This window comes from Dama dama, chromosome 15 (assembly GCF_033118175.1).
Source record: "Dama dama isolate Ldn47 chromosome 15, ASM3311817v1, whole genome shotgun sequence".
NCBI classification, from domain to species: Eukaryota; Metazoa; Chordata; class Mammalia; order Artiodactyla; family Cervidae; genus Dama; species Dama dama.
Window position 1 is genome coordinate 17361437 of NC_083695.1, and position 9568 is coordinate 17371004.

The 9568-nt window shown below is 46.7% G+C and overlaps 1 long non-coding RNA gene across 1 annotated transcript; it reads left to right on the forward strand.

Moving 5' to 3' along the window:
- Nucleotides 1–3681: 3681 nt before the first annotated feature.
- LOC133070607 (uncharacterized) lies at nucleotides 3682–6104 on the forward strand. Its single transcript, XR_009696185.1, has 3 exons — nucleotides 3682–3738; nucleotides 4739–4813; nucleotides 5131–6104. It is a non-coding gene; the product is annotated as an uncharacterized LOC133070607 (long non-coding RNA).
- Nucleotides 6105–9568: the final 3464 nt, after the last annotated feature.

The window sequence follows — 9568 nt, forward strand, 5'->3', positions numbered from 1 at the left end:
TTCTGCTTGATTTTTCTTCCTAGTACTTGTTCCCACCAGATATGACATGATGTATTTATGAGTTTGTCCTGCTTGTTGCCTGGAATTTAAGTGCGTCTGCATAAGCAGGTGTGCATAACTATCTGTTGAATGAGTGGGGTGGAGCCAGGCTGATGCCAGCCCACTCTCCATTCCTCTAGACTGGGAAGGCCTGCAGCTGGGCGGGATGATCTGTGCAGGCCTCATGTGCATCGCTGGACTCTTGTTTGCCCTGAGTGAGCAGTGGGTCTAGCAGGGTCGGGTGGAGGTGGGAAGCGGGCGGGAGGAGGGTGGCCCAGGCTCTCTGGGCTCTTTGCACTGGCTGTGTCTTCCTTCACAGGTGGCAAATGCAAATGCAAGAACAAGCAGAAGCACGGGTGAGACAAGGCCCTGTTTTGTGTCCTTTGAGCTAGGCAGAGCAATTTGGGCATAATGTCCTACAATTTGGAAAAAGAGGAGAGAGTCCTGGCTATCCCTGGGTTTGCAGTAGAATTTGTTACTCACAGATAATCAGCCCTGAGGGGGCCTCCGTCAGAGAAAGCTCTGACCCTTCGTACTGTTTAAATTGCTACCAGGAATCTTGGTGGGGGAAAAGGACAGAAAGTTTGAGGATGCTAATCTGATATGTTCCTTTCGCAGCTCCTTACCTGAGAAAGCTGTTCCACTCCTCATTCCAGGTGAGATGGACTTCTTTGAGAGCCTTCCTGGCACTCAGGCAGTACAGCCATATAATTTGAGGATTAATACATGTTATGCTGTGTGTAAGGCAGGACTGTCCTGAACCAGTCAGCCTTGGGGATGCCTAAGGCTGAGGATGTGTCTATGGAGTTTGTGAGGACCTGACCCCACATTCTCTCCACAGGCTCTGCCAGTACCTGCTGAGCACAGGATCAGTTTCATGACCTTCCCTGCACCGGCTCCCATACTGTCCCCTTCCCCTTGGGGGCCTTACCCACTCAGGACGGCTTTTCTCTCTGCTGGTGGGCCCTGAGGCTCCCTTCTGATCAAAAGGCTGTCCAGAGCTTATTTCTAAATTAAATTTCTCTCCCCCTCTGATGGCCTTATGACCTTCTGTGGGTCTCGTTGGGGATGGGCAGGTTGGGACAAGACAATAAAATCTTGCTCAGAAAAGTCCAGACCACTCAGCTGGGGTGGGATGGGGGATGTCCCATGGATGGCTGATGCATCTTGTGGCTGCATGTTTGTCCTGAAGCCCATTCCCAGCATTACCCACCCCCCCACTTTGAGGACCTCCTGATAATTGATCTCCTGCCTCATCCATGCACCACACAAGACACTTCAACATTATATCAAAGAACATTACAATTTCCACACCTTGCCTGAAGACCTTAGAAGTCCCTGTGACCCAGATCCCCATGACTTCCTGTAACCTAGAATGATCCCCAGTGGTTTGCCCTCTGCTAAGATCCCAGCTCACCCAGTGAGTGTTCACACAATCCAGGAAATGCAGTTCTTCCTTCACTGACTCAGCCCAGTAAAACCCTTTATAACCCTTAGAGCAACCCATGGACCCTTCCCCTTACTCCAGGTAATGTCCTGTGAGACCTTACTATGAGCAACATCCCAAGAAGCCCTGCAGAGTGCATTTCAGAACCCAAAACCATTCATTGCCACTCTGGGTCTCAGTATGTGCAAAGTCCATTCCTGGAATACCTTATTGAGAGGCCCTGGCATGCATGGCATAGGGCTGGGGAAATGGCTTTTCCATCTTAGCAGCCTGTTCATCTGCAGCCTCACCCCTCTTGCCGACCTCCATACCCTAAGGTGGAAGGAGCTGAGGCCTACCCTGCCCAGCCCCTGCTCCTGCTCCTGGCAGAAACCCTGGGGTGGAGACAGGCCAGGGCAGCAGTGGTCTGCCCTGTGCCTGCCAGGCAGTGGCTCACAACCTGGGTCTGAATCTGGGCTGATGGGGCAGCCACCTGCCTTGATGTTGCTTCAAGCCACCTCAACTGGCGGCATGGAGTGCATGCTGTTGTGTCTGACTCTTTGCGATCCCATGGACTGTACCCCGCCAGGCTCCACTGTCCATGGGATTTTTCGGGCAAGAATATCTGGAGTGGGTTACCGTTTCCTCCTCCTGGGGATCTTGCCAACCTAGTGATCCAACCCAAGTCTCTTGGGGCTCTTGCTTTGGCAGGCAGTTTCTTTACCACTGCACCACCTGGGAAGCCCCACCTCTACTGGTGACCTGCTCCAAACCTTCCATTTCCAGGGTGTTGGTACCAGATCCTCTGGAAAGTATACTGTGTCCAAGACCTGTGGGCTGGGGTTAGGGTGCCAGCACAAGGGATTCTAGAGGCTGAGGAGTCCGGCTTCTGGTCTCCAGCCCTCCCAGGTCCTGAGGTCTAAAAATGATCTGTTTAGGGCCCTTGATCAGGATACATAAGCAGGGTGAGGGAACAGTTCGAAGGCTGGCCCAGAGCTACAGCCATTACTCCAAGAACCTGAGTGGAACTCGGAATACCTGGCTGAAATTGGAGCCATTCACTGTCCAAGGTGAGTAGAGGAGCCCTAGTAGGGTGTTATGGGCGTGGACAGCTGTGCCAAGCTCATCACCCACCCAGACAAGATCCTTTTTTTTTTTTTAAGGCCTCAGCATTAGGAGTCGGATAGATATCATGAAATAAGTAAAATGAGTGTGCTGCAGAGGCCCGGGTGCCTGGGCAGCGATGGGTGATGTGGTTAAGTCATGAAGTGACACACCTTTGGGTTAAGTCATGAAGTGACACACCTTTGAAGATGAATCTTCAAAGGTCAAAGTGGAAAGGGGCCAGTCGCGCAAACATCTTTCCTGGTAGAGGGAACTTTGGCCTTTTTGTTTTTTGAGGACCAGAGGAAAGTCACCGTGACTGGTACATAGGCAAGAACCCCCGCCAAATCCTGAGTAGAAATTCTAAGAGATCCGCAGCTGCGTAGGCAGCGGGACCAGGAAGAAGGCAGGGCGCAGGCGCGCCCAGGGGAGGGAAGAGCCCTGACGCGACATCATCTGCCCAAAGGCGGTTTCCGGCCCCGCCTTTCCGTTTTGGGGAGTGGGCCACTCCTTGAACGCTGGAGGCTGCTGATGTGAATAACTGCATTGGAGAGTAAAATTAGCTCCGCCTTAAAAAAAAAAAAAAAGCCAAGTCTGTGGCCTCACGTGGGGCTAGAGTGGCAGACGCGGATGCAGTATTGTCAGAACGCCCTCTTCTGACCAGCAACCGTTCTCTGAGAAAATTAGGTCTCTACCATCGCAAAGGGTGAGGTGCTCTTCTGTCTGACATTCAGTCAGTATGAAGGAAAGCCCCATTGCTGCCAGGGGAACCTGAGTCACTTTGGCAAGAGATTCAACCTCGATTGCCACCGGGGCGCCCAGCTCCGGAAGAGGCGTTTCTGGACGCAGTGTTCCACTTCCATCTTAATGTTTTGATTCGCCACCTCTGATTCGCGGTGGAGACCAGTAACACAGTTTTAATCTGCTTTCACCCCGCCAAACAGCCCAATTTCACCTAAACAAACTCCACAGTTTTTCTCACGCCTCATAATCCACTGAAGGGCACCATGTCCCCATAGTATGCCTTGTGCAGCTCCCTCACGGCCGAGTCAGTGAACCTGGCTTTGACCAATTACAGGGTCCCGCCTGGTGGTTTAGGTTGGTTCTACCTGTCCAAGGCTGAGGCACAGGGCTCATGGAGAACATCTGGGAGCCTGGGTTGACGCTGGGTGAGAAAAGTCACGGACTGCGATGGGAAGGTGGGGGGAGAGGGCTATGTAGGATAGAGTTGATGTTAGCCTGGTGTGGCTGGCGCCTGGTGCTGATTCCCAAGAGAAGCTAGCTCTCCTTTTCCCCTCCCAGTAAGGAGGAGGAAGTGGGAAAGGTCAGTCAGTCATAGGACGAGAGGAGTCTCTGTTCAGGCTTCACCGTATGGAATTACTCGCTGTGCCTGAGATTCTCCTTCAAGCCCCTTCCACTCCCCACCCCACCCCCACCGCGGGAACAGGGGGTTGGGGATTGGGAGGAGGCTGCCTTTTGTCATCTCCTAGATGAGGGCTGCCCAGGAAAGAACCAGAGAAAGCAAAGGGTAATTTCCACTTAATTGAACACTTAGGTCATTATGGGCACTGTTATAAACACTTCCTAACCACCTATGTGATGGGGATTTCATATCACGGCCCTCTGTGCTTAAGAGGACACCTAGGTTCTCACAGGTCATCTTACTCCTGAGCCGTTTCTGAAGGACTAGGTTACACTGCCTTTCTGATATTCACTATCGGAAAGAGAATCCACGTTCTGTACCTGCCAGGGGACTATATATGTGTGTGTGTGTGTGTGTGTACACACACACACACACTTTTTATTTAAACAATCTTGTTTTCTGATTGCAAGCATTTTTCATGCTTATTATCCAGAAAACTGAATAGTACAGAGATATCTCAGAAGAGAAACCAGTTTCTTACTCAGCACTCAGAAATAAAGGGTATAAGTTTTGATATATAATGACAGTATCCTATAATTCTCTGGAGCTCCAGGTTGTTGCATGAACCAGTAGGTCATTACTTCATATTGCTGAGTAGTCCCAGGCAGTCCTCTTAAAATAAGGGAGGGCCTACTAACTTAGAGAGTTAATATGGTTTATTCTAAGACTAGTCATTTGAACACACTGGTATTTCTGTTCCACAGAAGGTAGCAGTCTTTTACCCTCAATTTCTATGTGTGTGTTAGTCCTTCAGTTGTGTCTGAATCTGCGACTCGATGGACTGTAGCCCAATAGGCTCCTCCGCCCATGGAATTTTCCAGGTAAGAATACTGGAGTGGGTTGCTATTCCCTTCCCTAGGGGATCTTCCCAATCCAGGGATTGAACCTGGGTCTCTTGCATTGCAGGCAGATTCTTTTCCATCTGAGCCACATGTAAATACTATAAAGCTCAGGGTAAGAAGTGAGGGCTAACAGCTAACAGGAGCATGATCCAGTTATCTTGGTTGGCCAATGGTTAGATCCTGTGCCAGATCCTATAAAGGGGTTTATCACTCAAGTCTCAACACAGCCATCAAAGGAGTATTAAGGTATGGTCAGATCTACTCAAAATGCACTAAAGATAACATTTATCTTACAGAAAACCCCTTTAGCTGAAGCTCCAATACTTTGGCCACCTGATGCTAAGAACTGAGTCATTGGAAAAGACTCTGATGCTGGGAAAGATTGAAGGCAGGAGACGGGAGCGACAGAGGATGAGATAGATGGCATCACCGATGCAACAAACATGAGTTTGAGGAAAATTTGGACACAGGGAGAGAGAACAAAGAACAAAGAAGCCGAGGAACACCAAGGACTGTCAGCAGTCGCCTAGGCTGGAAGAGGCAAGGATTCTTCCTCAGAGACTTCAGAGTGAGAAGGGCCTTGCCAACGCCTTAATTCCTACTTCTCACCACCAAAACTGTGAAAAAATTAATTTTTCTACATTATATAAAAAAGTTACATGGAAACTTTACAACTCACAGTAACTGATGTTTAACAGCCAATTAGACTTAGTTGAAGAGAACGATTGGAAGATAGATAAAAGGAATAAAGACATATAAGGAAAGAGTAAAAAATAGATACTAAGCCTGAAGTAACTGAAAAGTCTAATAAAGAGTATGCAACAACAAAAATATCAGTATTTTTTTAATCAGTATTGTAATAAATATTATTGAAAGCTTTCTCTTTGAAATTGGGAGTAAGATGCCCCCTGACCCCAACTTTGTTCAGCACCATGTTTTCTAATGATTAAAAAATGAACTTACCTAAGTAAGCAACAGGGTAAGGCTAAGAAAAGAAAAAAGTACCTAAGGATTAGAAAGAAATTAATCAAACTGCCATTATTTGCAAATGGAAGGACTTTGTACGTAAAAAATTCAAAGAATCAGGACCTCTGTAGTGATCCAGTGGCATAAGACTCCACACTAACAATGCAAGGGCCTGAGCTGGATCCCTGGTCAGAGAACTAGATCCCACATGCTGCAACTAAGACCCTTCACAACCAAATAAAAAAAGAAAATCCAAAGAATCTACATTTAAATCAGCATAAGCATTAGCAAAACCACAAAAGTCAACATAAAAAAATCCTTCTATTTCTAGTGCCAGGAACAAAACTTCCAGCAAAAGTAAAAGGCACCATTTAAAATATAATAAAATGCCTAGAAATAAGTCTAACAAAGTATGTCCAAGAATTCTTACACAAAATCTAAAAAAACTGTTAAAAGAGCCTCAGGATCTGATGTGTCTGCCAACACTCGGAGCAAGAGGGGGATCTTGGTGCAGGGCGAGCACAGTAGCTCTAGTAGCTTTTTGAATGGTAAACAGCTCCCTGCTACAGAGGAAGTGTTGATTCCTATCACACAGGCGGCTGAGCAGTCACCATGTAGTGAGACATGAGACACCACACAAAACCATTAAGAAGTGATTCCTGGATGGTGAAGCCTGTTCTGTCCTTTCCAGCAGGGCAACTTGCAGAAACCCTGCAGACTGCTAGTTCACCTGGTAGTTCGGTAGCAGCATTGTTTTCAAGTCAAGTAAGACTTCTCCAAAATCCAAAAGGTCCTGCCAAAACTCGTGCTTCTTTCTTGGTGAGGCAGTGTCTTGACTTTTCCATTGGAGGAAATGTCAGTTTTGCCCACGGCCTGAAATCAGCAAATATGTCCTATAAAGGCTCAGAGTAAAAATCTGCTAGGCTTTGTGGGACACATGGTCTGATGAAACTACTCATCTCTTGGCAGAGGTAACACAAGAGCAGCCTATCAAAATAAATGAATGCAGATGGCTGTGTACCAGTAAAACACTATTTACAAAACAGGTCCAGATTTGGCCCGTGGGCCCTAGTTTACCAGTTGCTGCCCAGGAGTATTATACTAGACCCTAAAAACGTCCTTGACACAGCAGAGCCCTAAATTCCACGCACTACCACACAGGTGTCTTGCCAAGACCAGTGAGTGGATTTGGCATGGTGATCAGTCTCCAGAGGGCAGGAGTTACCAGCCAACTGATGACAGACAAGAATGTCCATGTTATAAGGTCATTAAAAAAAAAAAAAAAATCTTTTGCTTGATGCTAACTCAGAATGTATTCACTAGGTCAGGGGCTTCTCCCAAGTTCCAGAGGCTTATCTTTCCAGCAAACACATCACATTAAGCACTGAGCTGCAACTGAGACAACTGCATGGTTAAGTTCCTGGTTGTTTGCTTTCATCTGCTGGAATCCATCTGCTTTCTGGGGACCAGACATGCAAATAAGGGCTAGGCTTAACTTCTTCAAGCCTTGGAGTACGGCTCTAACCCCACACGTTGCAGACATCACAATTTCTGTTCATTGTCTTGGATGGGGGAGCCCTTTCTGAGAGGTTCCTCTTAGCCTTTCCTACCACTATGACTTACTTCACAAGGACCCAAGTGTGTTTCCGGGTGGGGGAAAACCTATTAGCTGCCAAGGATACCCCTTCCTATTCACTCATGGAGATAACCTGAGGAGTCTTCACCTGTTTAATCCAGTGACATGAAACTTGGGCCTGTGAATCCATATCACCTGGCCTTCCTATGCTCCCACTCTAACAGAAGTTGGCATTGGATGCCTACTTCTAGACTACCAATGCAACAGCATAAGAGATTTGGGTCACTTCTTACCCTTGGCCTCAGAGCATAAGATGTATACATTATCTTTACCACACACACATTGGTGGAATGCTGCCAGGCCCTTCCTCCACTCCATCTGATGGTCCCGGGGCCTGAGACCTGGCTCTGTTCTGAAAATAGAAGATTCTGCTTTTTCAATCTGCTTTTTGCTCACATAAAGAGAAGCAAGTGCTGGGAGCAAAAGCAGACAGACACCTCAGAACTGCACCTGCAGGACCCTGACACACATAGGTGTTAGCCTCACCACAGATGTGGCAGGGTCAAGGGTTAACTGCCTTTTAGGCTTTGCTGCCCATTCATCCAATTGCTTCCACTTCCTCTCTTCTTCCAGAACTGCACATTCATCCTTCTCAACACTCACAATCTCTCCCTCCTATAGGTCAGTCCCCAAGCTTCAATTAAAAGGGCTCCAAAAGTGCTTACAACTTATACACTCAGTCCTAATACTTGTGTAGTTTCCTTTACGAGGTTGGGTAATAAAAATTTGAAGGCCAAGGCGCATTTGAAGTTTTCCCAATGTTTGACAAAACTAGAAAACAAGTGCAGTATTTTGTACTGCAGGTCTATTATTAAGAATAGATTTGAGATTTAACCTTAACTGGGGTTCCCTGCCATCAAACTGATTCATCAAAATGGAAACTATTTTCAGGGCAGGCTGGATTTGGCTTACCAACATTTTACCTCATTCCTGGAGCAGACTGAGACAGATTTTCTTCATATCAACCACACACCTCAGGTGAGGTGACCAAGTCTTCTAGTAAGAGGCAGGTAACCACTGCAGCTGCAGTGGGATTTACGGTCATCCAGCACATTCTGGATTTCCTACCCCAGGTTCTTAAGAGCCCACTCCATGTGCTGTTCTTAGTCAGTCTTGTCTCTTTGTGACCCCATGGACTGGAGCCCACGAGGCTCCTCTGTCCACGGGAATTCTCCAAGTAAGGCGGGTTGCCATGCCCTCCTCTAGGGGGCCTTCCCAACCCAGGGATCAAACCCAGGTCTCCCACATTGCAGGTCGATTCTTTACCATCTGAGCCACCAAGGAAGCCCACTCCTTCCATATTTGAACCCTTAAATTTGCAAAGATCTACAAGGAATAAACACACTCCCTGAAACTTCACTGCTCTATTAAACCTTTGCCTCTTCATTGCACCCTAGCTCTGGCATTTCTGGGTGATGTTGCCACTGTCTCTTTGCCATCTGAGTCTCCAGACCACTGGTGGGAAGAATGACAGGGTGGAGCCATTAAGTCCAACATAGTTAGGAAAGGCCTAAGGTTCTCTCTAGTCTACCTATAGACTTATTGGATCTGGGCTACACTGTTCAGTCACTGAAGTGGAAAAGTAAAGCTGAGAAAAGGAACGCCCATGAAGTGAAATTCTCTCAAGACTATTAAAGTCTTGATAGTGTTTAATGTGATTGTAATGCTGTGTGCAGAGCTACCTGAAATTTAAAATTTGCTTCCCACTGCTAGATAAACAATTTTCTACCAACAATTTGGATGTAGGTCTCAAACTTCAGAATATGCATATCCTGCAATAACCAATAACTGTAACCCAGGAGTGTCCTATAGAAATAATCATAAACACGGGAGACTGTGCCAAACAGCACATCTTATATAAAACCATAAATTTTGGCTAATGACTCAATGTATGTAGCACCAAAAACTAAAGACCCCTAGCTATGAATAGGTGCCACCCTAGTATAAAGGAACAGCAGGATATTACAAATGGCTGATGAATAGAAAGTCACAGGAAAACTGGAACTCTATTATGTTTCTAGTCACCATTTCCACTCGTGTTTAATGTTTTTAAATTTGACTTTTAATTTAGCCTTGTTTTAAGAACACAAGGGAAATCATAGTGCTAAATTTAAAATTCACACTATAACACA